Source organism: Oncorhynchus masou, chromosome 20 (assembly GCF_036934945.1).
Source record: "Oncorhynchus masou masou isolate Uvic2021 chromosome 20, UVic_Omas_1.1, whole genome shotgun sequence".
NCBI classification, from domain to species: domain Eukaryota; kingdom Metazoa; phylum Chordata; class Actinopteri; order Salmoniformes; family Salmonidae; genus Oncorhynchus; species Oncorhynchus masou.
Genome location: NC_088231.1, coordinates 15308744 through 15328965, shown reverse-complemented (window position 1 = coordinate 15328965; position 20222 = coordinate 15308744). Strand labels below are relative to the sequence as shown.

Below are 20222 nucleotides of genomic sequence, written 5' to 3'. Positions count from 1 at the left end.
TGGATCGGGACAGTACAGGAAAATAATTCCTTGTTGTGCAATATCTTCAGAAGCTAGTTAACAACCTTTCTCCCACTCTGTTCTCACAGTAAATTCTCTGTCCTAACAGGATAGTTAATTACTGGGCATGATTGCTAACATGAAGATGAAAGGGTTAACTTAGGAGGGGTTAAACTTGGTGAAAACAACAAGAGGAATTGACCAAAAGGCCATGACACCTAAACCCTCCGTGGCCATCAAACATGGTGATGATGATGATGATGATGATATTGTGCTAGCTAGCTAGTCCACAATCCAGCATAAATATAGCCCAAACTTTTCTTACAGTGTGTCATGGAGGGATGCATTTCAAAACCTCAGAATGTGTTAAGCATTTACAGCTGATGTTAAAATAGCAACACATGCCCCCATTCCCACCTGCTATATTTTGTTCCTTTGCTTTGCATTCGCTATATATATCCGTGATGCAGATAAACTAGGTCCACAATGGTACCTTGGACGAAGTGAACCATAACAAAGCGCAAACGAATATCCAACAACTGATTAATTTCAAAACTCTACAGCCTGTGTGTGATACAACAAATGTGTAGAATATGTAGAATATACTTTGATACCAAAAACATATTTTATGGTATACATGCTTTACTCCAATAGTTGAAATCTACCGACAATACGATAGAAAAGCTACGTCATATAAACACTAACATCATAATCATGCATATTAATTACTGTATACTGAAAACACCAATAGGATTGTCACGATAGAAATGCAACCTGTGTGGATAGTTATGAAATCCAATATGACATCGGACCAAAAGTTAATTTCCAGGGGAATATAAATACACACAGCTACTGAAATCCAAAGCCTCCCAGGCAAAGGATCCCTAGAGAAGGTAAGGAATGGATCTGGCAGCAATGCGCAGAAGACCATATCGGATGGTGATGACAAGTCAAACAGAAAATAGAATCCAAAAAATAGAAGCACTTAAAACGATTCCATGAGAATTTTGGATTGTGATGCAAAACTTGCTAACTTCGCTATGAAACAGTTACGTGTGTCTGAGAAGCGACACGTTTCTGTTCCACTAACCTAGAGAAGCAATGAAGCAGGTCATGACCTTAACAGTCACCTTGATCCTTACAAAACTGCTGTTTCAAAATGTGTAGTTTCCTCTACACACAGGGTCAAAGGCTCATGCTATTCTCACTTATCTAGGATCGGCTTCCATAAAAACGGACATATGGTTTGATGAATACTTGGAATTACCTTGGAGGCATTGGAGGTGGCAAATTTGGTTTCATGCTATCACTTCAAACACTGAAGAAAACCCAAGACAAAAACCACAAAGGAAAACCCCCATTGTTCATGATACAATAAAGTTCAGAGTTTTTTTAATTGCCGGGCGTTCCATCCCTTTCACTCCTAACACACCCAGGGACACTGTTCGACCCATGTCCCCACTGACCTCGTCCATCCCTTCTTTAAACCTTCTTTAAACCTGCCACCCTCAGCAGTGGGGCGAGGAGAGAGAAGGGGCTCTGTGCTAGCTGTCAGTCATGGCGAACTGCGTTTAAGTCTTTGTGATGCAAACACTTTTGAGATTGACAGAGAGCAGGAAGATTCAATTTCAAAGAGACATTCAATCTTAAAAGAAGGCTGAAGCCGAAAAGAATGCCTACAGGCCATGTGATATAAGTCTGCAGTAACGGGAAACGACAACGTCAATGAGCATGAGGTTCAAATATTAAAAAAGAGGGTCTTACCTTTATCCTCAACTGTGAAGTAGAAGATATCACTTGTGGCGTTGCTACCATCAAGCAGCACGTAGCAAATCTTCATTTCGTCGATATCAGCTGATGACATGAAAGGGAGAATTGTAAATGTAAGGAGGAGAATCTCTACATTCTTTAGAACATCTGAGATGATTACTCCACTTTCTACTGAAGGTTACTTACAGCCCTCATGCATCACTTTAGATTATGTCAAAGACAAAGGCATTACAATACTGATTCTGGAGTGTGAATACTGGTCTTACTGATATTGTAAACATAATTTTCCCAAAGTGCAGAACTTCAATCAATTTAAAATAAAATGGAAAAAAGTACATTTGTGAATGTTCATTCACTTTTTCCTCAATTGTGTTTTTAATTTGTATATATGTAATATTAAATGCTAGTCTTACCTTGTGTGAAGGCCTTGATGCTGTCATTGCCCAGGGCGGTGTTCATGATGAAGCCGTGCTGTGGGGCCTCGGCCATGGAGTACTTGAGGACTTTGTGAGGACTGTCTCGATCCTCAGACTTCAGGGCCTTGCTGGTGATCAGGAAGCCAAGGTGGCCGCTATGCAGAACCCTTAGGGACGGGGCAGCCTTGTTGACCACAATCTGGGGGACCCCATTGTCAATAGTGCTGATGTGAATGGTCATCATCTGAGGCTTACGTGTCTCGTACACAGTATCAGGGAATACGTAGAAGTCGTTGTGTGTGCCATCGGTGACGGTGAACGAGAAGCTATCCTCGTTGGACTCGGTGCCATCGTGCTTGTAGGTGATGAGGTTCTCGTTCAGGTCCTGCTTGGTGAAGGTGTTGATTGGCTGGGTGCCGTTGAACAGCAACTGGCCATGAACCGGCACCTGGGTGACCACAAAGCGCAGCAGGTTGTCTGGGGTGTCACGGTCCTCCACCGTCAACTCGAATGGGGTGATGAGCTTGTTTTCGCCCTCTCCTAACACCAGCTTGTGGACGCTCAGGACAGGTTTCTTGTTGTCCACGTCCGTGATGGACACTCTGAAGGTGCGGAAGACCGGGTTGTAGCCGTCCGTCACCTCGAACTCAAAGCTATCCATCTTCATCTCATCGTCTGAGGTGTGGATGTAGTAGATCTTGTTGCCGGCCAGCTGCAGCTGAGTGAAGGTGGAGATGGGCACACCTGGGAGGTCAGTGCATTCAAGATGGCCTCTGCTAGGGGCACGTGTGATGCTAAAGCTGAGGAACTCATCCGGGCTGTTGATGTCAGTGGTGCTGAGCAGGTCAGTGGTGAGAGTCACTTTGCCCCCTTCTTTTAGGGTCACGCCTTTGTTGATGACATCGGGGAAAACCATGTCGATGCTCCCGATATTGATGTAGAAGTATCGGTCAATAAGGGGGTTAATGCCGTCGGTAACGTCGAATTTAAGCAGGTCACGTACACCCTCCTGGCCCGTATGCACATACTGGATCAGGTTTTTGTCGACTTCGTCTTGAGTGAAGTTCATGTCGAGGGTGATGTTACCCACAACGTGTCCGAACTTGGTGATACGCTGGAGATAGCCTTGGCTTGGGCCGTAGCGCACAACGTAGATGAGCTCTTTGTCTTCCGAGTCCAGATCAGTAGCCTTCATGACCCTGTTGTTAATTATTTTGGTTTCTCCGATCTCAACCTCCAGTCCGTCATTGATGGCCATTCTCGGTGTCTCGTCATCGACAGGAATCACCATGATGAGAATCTTCTTCTCCACTGTGTGTTTCCCGTCTGTGAGCCTAACTTCGAAGCTGTCTTCTTTGGTCTCTGAGTCGTCGTGTTCATAGATGATGTTGGAGGCTTCATTGATCTGTTCCAAGGAGAACCTGACAACAGGGACTGTGCCCGTTGTAAGCTGCTGAACTATCTTGCCATGCTTGGGGTTCTTTATGATCTCAAACTCCAGTTTGTCCCCTGGAATGTCTGCATCGGCCGCATTCAGGATGGGTGTGTCAATGACCAGACTCATGCCCTCCATCACAACAAACTCACGGATGAAGATCTCTGGTTTCTCATCATTGGCAGGGATGATGACGATGGGGAAAAAGTGGCGATCAGAGAAGTTGATGCCGTCGGAGCAACGGAAGGTGAACCTGTCTTCCACAGGCTCCACACCTTTGTGGATGCTCTGGACATAGTAGATATGACCGAGGAAGACATCTTTGAAGCTGAAGGCGGTGATGGCGGTGCCTGCTCTGGACTTCTCAGAACCTGGAGCTGGGGAGATATTCTCCACGTACCCGGATGTTGATTGGACAATAACGGTGCACAGGATGTCATTGTTGTCTGTGTCCATATCCTCAGTCATAACATGATCCAGAGTAATGACGTTCTTCTCCCCTTCTATCACCACAAACTGCTCCCCGACGCTGACAATGGGTGGGATGCTGTCGACAGGCAGGATGGTGACGAGCACCCGGACTCCTTGGACCTTGTTGCCCCCGACGACCCATTCATCGGACATGTCGGAGATGGTGAGGTTGAAGGAGTCATGCTCTTTGAAGGAGCCGATCTCACCACTAGTGTGGGCATACATCACCACGCCGTTGATGATGTCCTGTTGGGTGAACCTCTCGGCGCGGGCACCGCTCACCAGGATCTCACCGAGCCTGGGGGGCTCCTCAACGATGAAGGTCAACATGAGGTCGTCAGTGTCTTCATCACGGCCCTGGATGACGTTGCTGGTGATTTCAGTTGCTCCGTTCTCCAGGACATCGATGGATGCCCCTAGAAGGCCAGCAGGGAGCATGATGGTGGGGGTCTTGTCATCAACTGGGTTAATGGAGATCTTGATGATGATAGGTACCTCATGGAAGCCGTCGCTGACGTCACACTTGATAACGTCACTGAGGCTTTCCTCCCCGCCATGGATGTAGGCAATATGGCCATTTTCGATGTCCTCCAGGACAAATGTCTCACTGTTCGACATATCAATCCCTAAATACTGCAACTGCCCATAGCGAGGAATCTGGGTCACAGTGAATAGAATATTTTCATATTCTGTGTCCTGGTCGGTGGCATCGAGCTCCTTCTTAGTGATGATGTACGTGCTTCTCTCCTGGCAAGTGAAACCAGTGTTGGTGATAAAGGGAGGTTTGTTGTCAACGGGCTGTAAGAAAATAGTGAATAGTCCATCTACTGTATTCCCAGCAGTATCCTCCACAATGAATGTGAACTGAAGGACTTTTGGAGTGATGCCCAGTTCCTGGTCTGGGGGCTTGTAGGCCACTTTGTGATGGTTGACCTGCGCCTGTGTGAACTCACTGATCACAGAGTCGGGACTGTCCGTCAGAACAATGTCACCCAGGGCGGCCGGGTTGTTCTCGTCTGTGTCAGTGGGGGACTTGGTGACGGTATATTTCAGATCCCTGTCATCCGAGTCCAAATCTGTGTAACGCAAAAACGTCTTCTTGAAGTGAGTCAGCTCATACTCTTGCACTGTCATGTGAAGCGTGGTCCCTGGGTAGAGCTCTGGTGGGAGGTCATCCACCGGGTGGATTTTAATGGTGAAGGTATGCTCACCGGACTGGTTTGGTGGGTTATTGTCATCTTGGACGCGGAACACAAACTGATCCATCACAGTGGTGGTGCTGTGAGGCCCAATGTGGCGGTAGAAGAGCTTCCCATCTAGAATGTCCTGCTGGAAACATTCGGTTACCACCTGTTCAAACATCTCATCTGTCTCACTGAACTTCCAGAGAGAGGGGTTAGAGGGAAGCTCCACTTGTCTGAGGATAAGCTCCCCTACAGTGGAGTATGGGGCCTCAAGGGTAAATTTAATGGTAGAATCCTCTGAGTCTATGTCTGTGGCGCTCAGAATGAAGGGGGAAATCTGCATGATTTCATTCTTGAAAAGCACCAGGCCGGTGTTTGCATTGATAATAGGGGGTTCATCGTCAGTGGGGGCTATAGTGATAGGGAACAAAAACTCGACCTCATTGCTGCCATCAGTCATTCTAAAAATGATGTTGTCGCTGTAGGTGTCGCTGCCGTCGTGCTGGTAAACCACGATGCCGGCATCTAAATCGGCCGGTGTGAAGAATTTCCTGCGCGCGCCAAGCACCGTCAGCTCGCCGTGCTTCAAGCCGTCCACCACTGTGATTTTCACATTGTCCAGGTTATCTTCATCACTGATCTCTAAGTTGTGAGAGCTGGAGAGAGTTCTGGACTGGCCCTCAAACAAAAGCTGCCCTGTGTTCTTGGTTGCCACGGGAGCAAGAGTATTCATAGGCTTCACCACAATCATAAAGGCAAACGTATCAGAGACGGCGCCCTCTGTATCTACAATTTCAAACTCGAGCTGGAAAATCCTCTCTACTTCTGAATCCTCGGATGGAGGCTTATAGGCTATCTTCAAATCCTTAATGTCTCTCTGGTAGAACGAGGTGATGGGGAGGTTCTGATCATCTGTACTGATGATGTAGCCTTGCTGATGGTCCAGGGGGGAAGTAATGTTAAAGATTAAGTCGTCTGGATCAGATTCAACATCCTCGGCAGCCAACATATCACTGGTGATAGCTGTCATCACAAACTGATCAATCTCCATCATCATCATAGCAACAAAACTAGGCTTAGGAGGGGTGTTCTCTGTACCCTCTCTGATTCTAACCATGATCTGGAAATGCTCCTGCATAATGGTGTTTCCCTCATTATCCTGCAGCTCTACCAACATGGGGATATAGTCTCTGTTAGGAGAGTTGGTGGTGGATGTGTGCTTGTAGCGAATGCCTTGCTTAAGAAACTCATCACAGTCCATCATCTGGCCATTAGTGGAATTATTTAAAAGGGTGCCATACCTGGGGAGACCGCCGGCGCCGACCAGCGTGGCGACCTTGCACTGAGTGACACCATCCTCAAAGGAAAAGTCCAGGCCCTTTTTGTCTATGGGGTTGCTGTTGCTGTTGAGCTTGTCCACAGCCAGGGGCATGTTCCTGGTGAGGACCTCCAGCTGCTGGAAGACCACCTCCACCTCCAGCATGAAGGGGATGACCACCGTGTCCGTCTGGGAGTCGTAGCGTAGCTGCAGCTTCACTCTGTCTTTACTGGGGCTCCGGGAACCAAAATGAGTGTATTTCACCTCATCACCGCCAAACGCACAGGGGAACTTCTTAGGGCTAAGCATTCCGGGTTTTTGGGCCAGTGGGTCGTTCTCCAGGACCGTGATGGAGCAGCGGTCTCCGGGCTGCACCTCAGTCACCAGGTCATTGACAGCGTCCAGGTACACAGACTTCCCGAAGGGAACACGGAGGCCATTGTTGGCCACAATGATGCTGTCAGCATGATGTCCTTGTCGTTGACGGTAAAGGAAAGCCGAATCGAATTGGTGGGGCTCCGCGTCCACAGAGGAAAAGCAAAAGACAAGAGTGAAAAGCCAAAGAGGCATCTCAACAAACGTGCCTGCCCTTTACAAAGTCCTGTCCTTTGCAGACAACCAGCCATGTCCACTGCCAGTTGCCCTGCAACTTTGTATAACTCAGCAGAAATAAATGTCCTTCAAATCAAATCTCTCCTGAGAAGCAAAAAGCTGAGAAATAGTAAACTCCACTCTGGCAGCTGAAAAGGTGAAGCTTGGGTCTCTTGTTCTCTCTCTCTGCTCCCTCTTTCTCTCTCTCTCTGTCCACACACACTCACACAGGAAAAGTGTAGTTGATCTTATGGTGCAGGTAATACTGAAGCAGGAGACAGTGACAGCGCCCCCAGACTCCTCCCTCTGACAACACGGAGAGAATGTCTCCTGCCCCCAACAGCTAATTTAAGAAAGCACATTGGACAGCCCCTCCAGTACCCTTGCCTATCCCCCCCCCCTTGCCTATCCCCTCCCTCCCCACTCTCTTCCCCCTGCCTATCCCCTCCCTCCCGCTCTCTTCCCCCTGCCTATCCCCTCCCAGCCTTCCCTCCTCCTCTATACCCCCCAGCTTTCCCTGTCTTAGCCCCGCATCCTCCTCTGCCCCCCAACAAACTACCTAAACAACTCCCCCTCTCCAAAAGAAACCTAAATCATCAGTTGAAGACCTCCAAAAATGCTGTGTCCAGGTTTTCAAGACAACACATGCAGAATTGGCTTTAATGTGGGTTGGGACCCAAAGTGGGCCCTGGGCATGTATGTGAGAGAAGGGTTATGAAAATAATCACACACTATTTCTTCTTAATTTGGGTTGATGGAGGACGATTTTGGTCACAGGAGGAACATCAATTTCTCATTTGTGTCTCGAGCTGAAAAAGTTTAAGAACCCCTGGCCTAAACACATTGATAATATACCTTAAATAAAGACACAGTTTGATTAATGCATATTTATTTTGAATGAGTCTCAGATTAAGGAGGATGTGAGGATTTTGTGGAGTATTACCTTAAATATTTCAGATTCAAACACCAGTGCTGATTTAGAGGTTCACTTACATTGTGTATTAAGCATGATCAAACATTGAACAGGAGCGTTTGAAGTGAAAGGCAATGACACTGTGGAACACTGACGATAGTGCCCTCTATTGGGTCACCTGGTGCAGGTTACACGAACTACAGTTATTGAACTACATTCCAACCAAAATAGAAAACCCCCCAAAAAATCCCATTTAGTCCGTTAACATGATCAGTTAAATATGTGATGTTTTAAAATATCACATACATAAAGTTTTCCTCCGGGTATTTTCATGGTCAGATATTATGAGGTATTGGTAGGCAGGTAACCTGCCCCATTAGTTCCGGAGACACTTTGAAGTCAACTCGGTGCTCTGATAGGCTATATCATCAGCGATCGCCATGGTAATTTCACATTGTGCTTCACATGAACAGTGGGGTCTTTCAGAAGGGCCAGGTACAATGCTAATGAACCATGACATCTCTCTTATCATACGGTGGCCTGACAGACAGGCTACCAGAGAATCCCCAAAGCCAAGGTCAGTAACGTAATGTCCTCTTCCTCCCCTCCACTCTATTCCTGTGTTCAGGGGCCCTGGTGTATCATCATACCACAACCCCTCACACCTTGGGGTTAACAAGCTTCTATTCTATTTTTCGCTGCATGGATGATATTTGATAAGGTTTAGAATATCATCATACAAAGCATTCATGTTTAATGCAGCAGAAAACACTCAACAACATATGCACAAGGAAAACCTAGACACAAAGAAAACCTTGAGGTGTTGTTCCCAAGACATCCTATACAGCGCATTCAGAAAGACTTTCCACATTACATTGTTTTATCCCTCTTCAATTTACACACAACACCCCATAATGACAAAGCAAAAACAGGGTTTTAGATTGCTTTTGCAAATGTATATATAAAGAAATGTAAATATCACATTTACATAAGTATTCAGACCCTTTATTCAGTACATGTTGAAGCACCTTTGGCAGCGATTACAGCCTCGAGTCTTCTTGGGTATGATGCTACAAATCAAATCAATCAAATTAAATGTCACATGCGCCGAATACAACAGGTATGACCTTACAGTAAGCCCCTAACCAACAATGCAGTTTAAAAAAAATACAGATAAGAATAAGAAATAAAAGTAACAAGTAATTATAGAGCAGCAGTAAAATAACAATAGTGGGAATTTGATTTGATTATTTTACCTTTATTTAACTAGGCAAGTCAGTTAAGAACAAATTCTTATTTTCAATGATGGCCTAGGAACAGTGGGTTAACTGCCTGCTCAGGGGCAGAACGACAGATTTTACCTTGTCAGCTTGGGGGTGGGGCATAGGTGGGGCATAGGCACACCTGTATTTGCGGAGTTTTTCCATTCTACTCTGCAGATCCTCTCAAGCTCTGTCAAGTTGGACGGGGAGCGTCGCTGCACAGTTATTTTCAGGTCTCTCCAGAGATGTTTGATTGGGTTCAAGTTCGGGCCCTGGCTGGGCCACTCAGGGACAATCAGAGACTTGTCCCAAAGTCACTCCTGCGTTGTCTTGTCTGTGTGCTTAGGGTCGTTTTCCTGTTGGAAGGTGAACCTTCGCCCCATTCTGAGTTCCTGAGCGCTCTGGAGCAGGTTTTATTTTATTTTATCAAGGACCTCTGTACTTTGCTCCATTCATCTTTCCCTCAATCTTGACTAGTCTCCCAGTAGCTCCCGCTGATAAATATCCCTACAGCATGATGCTGCCACCACCATGCTTCACCGTAGGGATGGAGACAGATTTCCTCCAGATTTGACACTTGGCATTCAGGCCAAAGAGTTCAATCTCGGTTTCATCAGACCAGATTAGGTCCAAGAGGGCTGTCATGTGCCTTTTACTGAGGATGTCCTGGCCACACTATCATAAAGGCCTGATTGGTATAGTGCTGCAGAGATGGTTGTCCTTCTGGAAGGTTCTCCCATCTCCACAGAGGAACTCTGGAGCTCTGTAAGAGCGACCATCGGGTTCTTGGACACCTGCCTGACCAAGGCCATCTCCCCGATTGCTCAGTTTGGCCGGGTGGCCAGCTCTAGGAAGAGTATCGGTTCCAAACTTCTTCCGTATAAGAATGATGGCCACTGTGTTCTTGGGGACCTTCAAAGCTGCAGACATGTTTTGGTACCCTTCTCCAAGATATGTGCCTCGACACAATCCTGTCTCGGAGCTCTACGGACAATTCCTTCTACCTCATTGCTTGGTTTTTGCAATTTAATTTACCACAGGTGGACTCTAATCAAGTTGTAGGAACATCTCGAGGATGATCAATGGAAACAGGATGCACCTGAGCTCAATGTCGAGTCTCATAGGGTCTGAATTGTTTTATTTTTTAATACATTTGGAAAATTTTCGAAATACCTGTTTTCGCGTCATCATTATGGGGTATTGTGTGTAGATTGATGAGGAAAAACATTTATTTAATCCATTTTAGAATAAGTTTGTAATGTAACAAAATATTGAATAAAGGAAGGAGTCTGCAAAAGTTTCTGAATGCACTGAATGTAGTCCTCCATATGACCCCTGTGTAATATAAAATTAACTAAGGGAGAGGATTTTATTGGTAACATGAGCCATGTTTTAACATTATCCTTCATCCCTGGGAAATTGACATGGACAACAATAGAGATTGGAGGATCAGTTTACAAAATGGATGTTCAGCCTCTTAGTCCACTCAAACAGTACACATTGACCTAACTCAACATCAACACTCGCTTGAACAAAATACATTTTCAACTGCAAATGTTAACAGCAGAACAAAATGGCACCAGGTATACAGGCCTACAGGGCAAATATTGAATGCCTCAATAAGTTAAACAATGTGACATGTGTGACCTGGTCATGTAGCGGTTTATGATCTGTTCACGGGGTTGGTGCCCTTTAGGGTCAGGTCTCTGGGACACCCCGGCACCAAACTCCTCTCGGTCACACACTGAGAACCACCCAGCACCTGGCATCAGCTGGCCTAGCAGGACAGGTGGGGTGACAGTGACCCTGGGACACTGGCCTCATACCCTAATAAACCCCTTCCTTTAATGACACTAGACTAGAAACAGCTTATATTACAATCAGACAGATACAGTAAGCAAAAAGCCATTTCAATCAATCAGTCAATCAATCTATAAATTACAATAACCAGTCATCGACCCCAAAGTCCAAGCAGAAGCAGAACCAAAGTGTCCAGGATAAACTCCCAAGTATGAAGAACCCTAGAGAGGAACCAGGCTTTCCATATGTGAATGAGTAAATATCATATTTATGATTCTTGTCATAATTGTTTATAGCTAGGATATATTACTGATGATTGGAAGTGACCTGCAGAATTCGATAGACCATGTCTCTACTGTAGTTGAAAAAGCACTGGATGACCTTTCCTATAAATGATTAGTAGAAAGTCCAAATATATCCTTTGCGGTGGGCTGTCACTGGCATCAGATTTAAAGCCATGCAATGATGGAAACCCCCCTCCGAGGCCCGTTCTCCCTGGATATGGAGAGATGGAGAGGAGTTGACGCGACACATGATCTAGGCATCTATGCCAGCAGCCAAGTCTTCAGCATTCACACGTCAATGTCTTAGATTTTTTTATGATTATTATATTTTTCATCTAAACCATGATTGGACGACAGTAAGCATGAGGGTTCGCTGGGTTCTCATGACGGTGGGTCACGATGACACAGCATGACACAGAGAGGCGTGTTGCGGTCAGATTGGGAATCCAGGGAGAATGTGAGAATGCATCCTCGGTATGGCGCGGCGCAAGGTCACGTTAAGATAAATATACTTAGTGACCTTTTATAGAGTGACATACGTGTATGATAGCTATTAAGCTATAATCATGATGACGTTGGTCCACAGTTTCAACTTTAAAAAAACGCAAGTCTTCTATACTTCTTTCTCTATTATCATGATTACCAAGTATAGTCAAGGAGAATAAGGAATTATTATTGCAGAAACCCAAACTTACTGTTCTAGAAATGTAAGTGTAGCAATAATTTCTCATTCATTCAATCTACCACAGCTGGTACAAATGAAATACAGTTTCAAGTGATTAATATGGCTCTTCTGTCACTGAATCACTTTCTGGTGAAATGGGCTCAATCTATAAATCTCTTTAATACGGATAGGATGCACTAGTCATAAATCTTTTGTACATTTTTTGAAATGTATTTTTTACCTCTATTTAACTAGGCAAGTCAGTTAAGAACAAATTCTTATTTACAATGACGGCCTACCCTGGCCAAACCCTCCCCTAACCCAGAAGACGCTGGGCCAAATGTTCGCCGCCCTATGGGACTCCCGATCATGGCCGGTTGTGATACAGCCGGGGATCAAACCCGGGTCTTAGAACTCTGCGCCACTCGGTCCTCCCCGGGATGAGATTTTTATATGGGGGCCCATTGAACAACGCATGGGTGGGTGAACTCTGGGTGTGCTGCTGAACTTATACCTTAAATAACGCAGATAAAAATAAAAGGCTGTACTGTTTCTGGAGATGCTGCGTTTTGGACAACACTGCATGGTACTTAGCAACCTCCTCCGTGACAAACGCCCCTTAATGTGTGCCGAATACCCAGCATGGCATGCATTCTGCATCTGGGTCCTTTCATTACATCTCCTAAATAAGTCCTGCATTACCTCCGCTCGTCTGGACAGTTATAGGAATGGAACGGTGGGTGTGTCCGAATGGTGTAACTATAGAAACAAACAAACCAAGCTTTTTATATAACTGTATAACCCCAATGGTTATTTACTTTATTTCTACGGTTTAAGAAACTATTTCTGTTTCGCTCCAAGCAGGATAGTGTTTCCTCTCTAGATGTCATCCAACCCAGGCAGTACTGTAGTTCATTATGGACCATTAAATTGTTCCAGGGGTTAAATGCTAAGTAGAAAATGCTAGCAGTGACTGCCAAAAGAGTTGCACTGAGTGTATGTGCTGCCTGTGGATGCTGCTAATAAGGGTCATTAGCCTAGGATTAGCCTAGCATTAGCACAAGCCTAGCATTAGCCTAGTGTTAGCATTAGTCATAGTTGTTGAGTCACAGTACAGTAACATTATATAACACATGGCATAGTGCTGACTGACTCATTAGCTTGACTGTACTGTATCAATGGCCTAGTTGTGTGAGGTTTACCTTCTCTGTTCCCTTGGAACCATGCTCTTAATGATGGCCTTTGGTAAACAGAGAGAGGTTGGGCAGGGGCCAGGCATTCAACTCCTGCTGCTGCCAGGTCTCACTTCACCATCCTGGGGACAGGCACACGATGACAGACCCTTAATGACCCATGATGGATGGAGAACAAAGCCGAAGTGTATTCTCAAATCCCCCTCTAGAAGAGATTGGGAATTCCTACTGTCTATGTCATGCTTGACTTTTGCAGCAGTTGTTCGTTCCACTAAGGTGAAGTCAAATTGAGGTCCAGGCAGAAGCTTACATGACTCATGCTTTCCGGTAATGTATATTCTCCTCATGTTCCAAATTTTCCCATTACAACCATCGAGAGTTTAGGACTTTAAGGTTCTATCTGCATTTTTGTCAAAATTGAATTATTGCCATAGCCTTGTTCTGTTCAATGTTCTCTGCCTATATAGTACTCTAAATACCCCAATTCATGTTGTTAAGTTCCAAAGAATACAAGATACAAATCACTGACACCATTCAAGCCAATGAGGGTTCGGTACTTTAAATCCAATTATCTCAGAATCATCTTTTTGCAGATATAAACTTAAAGGGGATATTTTTTTACTTTAAACTCGGACAAAACAGAGATGCTAGTTCTAGGTCCCAATAAACACAGAGATCTTCTGTTGGATCTGACAATTAATCTTGACGGTTGTACAGTCGTCTCAAATAAAACTGTGAAGGACCTCGGCGTTACTCTTGAACCCTGATCTCATCAAGAATATTTCAAGGACAGCTTTTTTAATCTTCGCAACACTGACAAAAATCAGAAACTTTCTGTCCAAAGATTATGCAGAAATATGTATCCATGTTTTTATCCCTTCTCGATTAGACTACTGCAATGCTCTACTTTCTAGCTACCCGGATAAAGCACTAAATAAACATCAGTTAGTGCTAAACACGGCTGCTAGAATCTTGACTAGAACCAAAACATTTGAACATATTACTCCACTGCTAGCCTCTCTACTCTGGCTTCCAGTCAAGGCTAGGTGTAACGGCGTTCTTCGTTTGTTGCAAGAGAGTCGGACAGAAATGCAGCGTGTTGGTTACTCATGTTGTTTAATGAAACAAATGACGAATAAATGAAAATACTGAGACAAAATACAAAACAACAAAACGTGAAACCTAAGTACAGCCTATCTGGTGAAACTACACAGAGACAGGAACAATCACCCACGAAATACAAAGCGAAACCCAGGCTACCTAAATACGGTTCCCAATCAGAGACAACGAGAATCACGTGACTCTGATTGAGAACCGCCTCAGGCAGCCAAACCTATGCAACACCCCTACTCAGCCGCAATCCCAATAACTAAAAAAAAACACTACGAAATACAACAACATAAACCCATGTCATACACTGGCCTGACCAACTAATTAACGAAAACACAAAATACTAAGACCAAGGCGTGACAGAACCCCCCCCCCCCCCCCCCTAAGGTGCGGACTCCCGGACGCACCTCAAAACCATAGGGAGGGTCCGGGTGGGCGTATGTCCATGGTGGCGGTTCCGGCTCGGGACGTGGACCCCACTCCATAAATGTCATAGTTCCTCCCCTTTGCGTCCTGGGATGATCCACCCTCGCCGCCGACCATGGCCTAATAATCCTCACCCAGAACCCCACTGAACTGAGGGGCAGCTCGGGACTGAGGGGCAGCTCGGGACTGAGGGGCAGCTCGGGACTGAGAGAAAGCCCAGCACTGAGAGGAAGCCCAGTACTGAGAGAAAGCCCAGTACTGAGATGAAGCCCAGCCAGGCAGTTGAATCCGGCAGATCCTGGCTGACTGGCGGATCTGGAAGAGTCTGGTTGACTAGCGGATCTGGAAGAGTCTGGTGGACTAGCAGATCTGGAAGAGTCTGGTTGACTAGCAGATCTGGAAGAGTCTGGTTGACTGGCAGATCTGGAAGAGTCTGGCTGACTGGCAGATCTGGAAGAGTCTGGCAGACTGGCAGATCTGGCTGACTGGCGGATCCTGGCAGACTGACGGCTCTGGCTGCTTCATGCTGACTGACGGCTCTGGCTGCTCCATGCTGACTGACGGCTCTGGCTGCTCCATGCTGACTGACGGCTCTGGCTGCTCCATGCAGACTGACAGCTCTGGCTGCTCCATGCAGACTGGCAGCTTTGGCAGCTCCTTGCTGACTGGCAGCTCCATGCAGACTGGCAGCTCTAGCTGCTCCATGCAGACTGGCAGCTCTGGCTGCTCCATGCAGACTGGCAGCTCCTTGCAGACTGGCTGCTCCATGCAGACTGGCAGCTCCTTGCACACTGGCAGCTCCTTGCAGACTGGCAGCTCCTTGCAGACTGGCAGCTCCTTGCAGACTGGCATCTCTAGCTGCTCCATGCAGACTGGCAGCTCTGGCTGATCCATGCAGACTGGCAGCTCTGGCTGCTCCATGCAGACTGGCAGCTCTGGCTGCTCCATGCAGACTGGCAGCTCTGGCTGCTCCATGCAGACTGGCAGCTCAGGCTGCTCCAAACAGGCAGGAGGCTCCGACAGCGCTGGAGAGAAGAAAGGCTCTGATAGAGCTGAACAGGCGGGAGACTCCGACAGCGCAGGAGAGAAGAAAGGCTCCGACAGCGCAGGAGAGGCGAGGCGCACTGTAGGCCAGATGCGTGGTGCTGGCACTGGTGGTATTGGGCCGAAGACACGCACAGGAAGCCTGGTGCGGGGAGCTGCTACCGGAGGGCTGGGGTGTGGAGGTGGTACTGGATAGACCGGACCGTGCAGGCGCACTGGAGCTCTTGAGCACCGAGCCTGCCCAACCTTACCCGGTTGAATACTCTCGGTCGAACTGGGGACACCGTGCGCAACACTGCATAACACGGTGCCTGCCCGGTCTCTCTAGCCCCCCGTAGGCACAGGGAGTTTGCGCAGGTCTCCTACCTGGTGTAGCCATACTCCCTGAAAGCCCCCCCCCAAGAAATTTTTGGGGCTGATTCCCGGGCTTCCATCCACGTCGCCGTGCTGCCTCCTCATACCAGCGCCTCTCCGGTTTATCCGCCTCTAGTTCCTCCTTGGGGCGGCGATATTCACCAGGCTGAGCCCAGGGTCCTTTTCTGTCCAGTTCTTCCTCCAATGTCCAATTCTCCAAGTGGTGTAGCCTCTCCCACTGAAGCTGCTTCTGTTGCCTCTCCTGTGGCTCCTGCCTGTTAACACGCTGCTCGGTCCGTGGGTGGTGGGTGATTCTGTAACGGCGTTCTTCGTTTGTTGCAAGAGAGTCGGACCGAAATGCAGCGTGTTGGTTACTCATGTTGTTTAATGAAACAAATGACGAATACATGAAAATACTGAGACAAAATACAAAACAACAAAACGGAACGTGAAACCTAAGTACAGCCTATCTGGTGAAACTACACAGAAACAGGAACAATCACCCATGAAATACAAAGTGAAACCCAGGCTACCTAAATACGGTTCCCAATCAGAGACAATGAGAATCACCTCACCTGCCTATCCATGTGAAAGATGTAGACTAGGTCTCAACCTTTAAGTCTTTATTGAAGACTCATCTCTTCAGTAGGTCCTATGATTGAATGTAGTCTGGCCCAGGAGTTTGAAGGTGAACGGAAAGGCACTGGAGCGACTACTGCCCCTTGCTGTCTCTGCCTGGCCGGTTCCCCTCTCTCACTGGCTTACTGGTGCTCTTCCATGCTGTCCCTAGGAGGGGTGGGTCACTTGAGTGAGTTGAGTCACTGACGTGATCTTCCTGTCCGGGTTGGCGCCCCCCTTGGGTTCGTGCCGTGGGCGACATCTTCGCGGGCTGTACTCGGCCTTGTCTCAGGGTAGTAAGTTGGTGGTTGAAGATATCTCTCTATTGGTATGGGGATGTGCTTTGGCAAAGTGGGTAGTGTTATATCCTGCCTAGTTGGCCCTTTCCAGGGTATCGTCGGACGGGGCCACAGTGTCTCCCGATCCCTCCTGTGTCAGCCTCCAGTATTTATGCTGCAATACTTTGTGTCGGGGGGCTCGGGTCAGTCTGTTATATCTCCTGTCTTATCCGGTGTCCTGTGTGAATTTAAGTATGCTCCCTCTATGTCTCTTCTTCTATCTTTCTCCTTCTCTCTCTCTTTCTCTCTGAGGACCTAAGCCCAAGGACCATGCATCAAGAATACCTGGCCTGATGACTCCTTGCTGTCCCCAGTCCACCTGGTCATGCTGCTGCTCCTGTTTCAACTGTTCTGCCTGCGGCTATGGAACCCTGACCTGTTCACCAGACGTGCTACTTTGTCCCAGACCTGCTGTTTTGGACTCTCTCTCTCTACCGAACCTACTGCCTCTAACTCTGAATGATCGGCTATGAAAGCTAAGTGACATTTACTCCTGAGGTGCTGACCTGTTGCACCCTCTACAACCATTGTGATTATTATTATCTGACTCTGCTGGTCATCTATGAACATTTGAACATCTTGGCCGTGTACTGTTATAATTTCCAACCGGCATAGCCAGAAAAGGACTGGCCACCCCTTAGAGCCTGGTTCCTCTCTAGGTTTCTTCCTAGGTTCCGACCTTTCTAGGGACCTTTTCCTAGTCACTGTGCTTCTACATCTGCATTGCTTGCTGTTCGGGGTTTTAGGCTGGGTTTCTGTACAGCACTTTGTGACATTGGCTGATGTAAAAAGGGCTTTATAAATACATTTGCTTGATTGATAATCCCAAGTGCTCACATAATTTTGTCTTTATTTTCCATGAATTTGATTTACAGAAGTCCCTAACAAATGACGAGTCATGCATATACATTGCCAAACATCTATCATGTACACTGAGTACACCAAACATTAGGAACACCTCCCTAATATTGAGTTGGGATATTAGGAGTAACCTGGCAAAAGAATGTAAAGAAAAATCATTTAATTATATAGTCTACATTCATGTGGAAAAATAGGTGCTATCTGGAACCTAAAAGGGTTCTCCAGCTGTCCCCATAGGATAACCCTTTTTGGTTCCAGGTAGAACCCTTTTAGGTTCCAGATAGACCCTTTCCACAGAGGGTTCTACATGACAACCAAAAGGTTTCTACCTTGATCCAAAAAGGCTTCTCCTATGGGGACAGCCGGAGAACTCTTTTAGGTTCCAGATAGCACCTTTCAACAGAGGGTTCTACATGACAACCAAAAGGTTTCTACCTGGATCCAAAAAGGCTTCTCCTATGGGGACAGCTGGAGAACCCTTTTAGGGAACCCTTTCCACAGAGGGTTCTACAGACAACCAAAAGGTTTCTACCTGGATCCAAAACGGGACATAAACATTTGTTTAACTTTACCATTATATATGTCCAAAAGGTTTCTACCTGATCCAAACCACTTACTTCTCCTATGGGGACAGCTGGAGAACCCTTTTAGGTTCCAGATAGCACCTTTCCACAGAGGGTTTAAAAACATTCTTTGCATTCTCAACAAGTCCATAAATTTTTCTAGCCTTGGATCTCATAACCTCTACATCATGGTTTCCTATGGGGACAGCCGGAGAACAGTTTTGTAACCCTTTTCTTCTAAGAGTGAAGGCTACCATATAAGCACATAAACATTTGTTTAACTTTACCATTATATATGTCTGTAAATTCCTAACCATGTCCATGACACCACTTACTTCTGCATACTGCTGTGTGCTGTAGCACCACCACTTCGTCGTGTAGGTTGTCTGGTCATATCTGTCACACTGTGTTCACGCCGTGTTTAAAAACATTCTTTGCATTCTCAACAAGTCCATAAATTTTTATAGCACTTGAACATCTCATAACCTCTACATCATGGTGTTGATGAATGGGTTGTTACAGCTGCACGGGACAGTTGTGGACATGCATCCCTGTAGGCCAATGTCAGTAGTGAAGGGGAGTAACGTTACTTGTAGAGGACATACTGTTATTTTACTAGGGTGCACAGTGCTCACTTTTGCGACATCAAAGCTGCTGTGCTAACAGACGACAAATTATAGTGTCAATGCATTCTGGCTGTTCGTGACAGATGCTGCCTTTACACAGGCAGCCCAATACTGATTTGTGTTTCACTGATTGGTCTTTTGACCAATCAGATTAGTTCTGAAAAAGATCTGATGTGAAAAGATCTAAGGTGATTTGTAAATGACCAATTAACAGAAAATGATCCGAATTTGTCTGCCTGTGTAAACGCAGCCCTAATCACCCACAGTTTTGCACTCAAGTGAGCAAGCTTAGTCAGGACTGTTAATAAGTGCTGAGGTGGAGGATCGGACAGTGAGGAGACAGAAAGGATGTTCTGATGCTCACCACTCAGAGGCTTTTATTTACAATATTAAACAGGTGCAGGTGCAGGACAAAAATATACATTGTACAGAAAATAACAAACAGGACGTTGACAAAGACTTGAAAAAAATAAAATATCAAAGATATTCTCAGTAAAAACTATTCAGGCAACAACTATTTGCCCATAACAAAACTCAGGTATGCCTCTACTCTAGCCAACCTGCTACCTGCCCAGCCTGCACTCTCCCAGGCAAAGGCAAATTGAGCACCTAAGTATTCTTTAAAGAGTCTTTCTCAAACCAATCATTTGTTTGTGTCATTGTCTAGAAGTCACAGACAATAAGGCAAATGGCAAATACTCAGCATCTTCATACTTCACACTACTTTCAGTCACCTCATACTTGGATCTTGTCATAGAAAATCCTACTTCAGTGAATCTATGGGCCCTGGCACTTCTAGTGGAAAACCTGGAACTGTAGGCTACATGAGGGTCAAACCCTGCATCTTGGGGGATGAGAGAAGGGGACAGTACAGTTGCAGTGGAGTGGAATGTTTTCTTAGTTGTGGATGGAGTGTCCTATATAGCAGAGCTGGGTCTGCAGCTGCTGTCCAGGCAAAAGCCATGCACCACGCTGTCTGCC

General features: G+C 46.3%; 1 pseudogene; it reads right to left on the bottom strand.

The window, feature by feature from the left end:
- The window catches only part of LOC135507011 (FRAS1-related extracellular matrix protein 2-like), a 63784-nt pseudogene extending 56256 nt beyond the window's left edge, over positions 1-7528 (bottom strand).
- Between the last annotated feature and the right edge of the window lie 12694 nt (positions 7529-20222).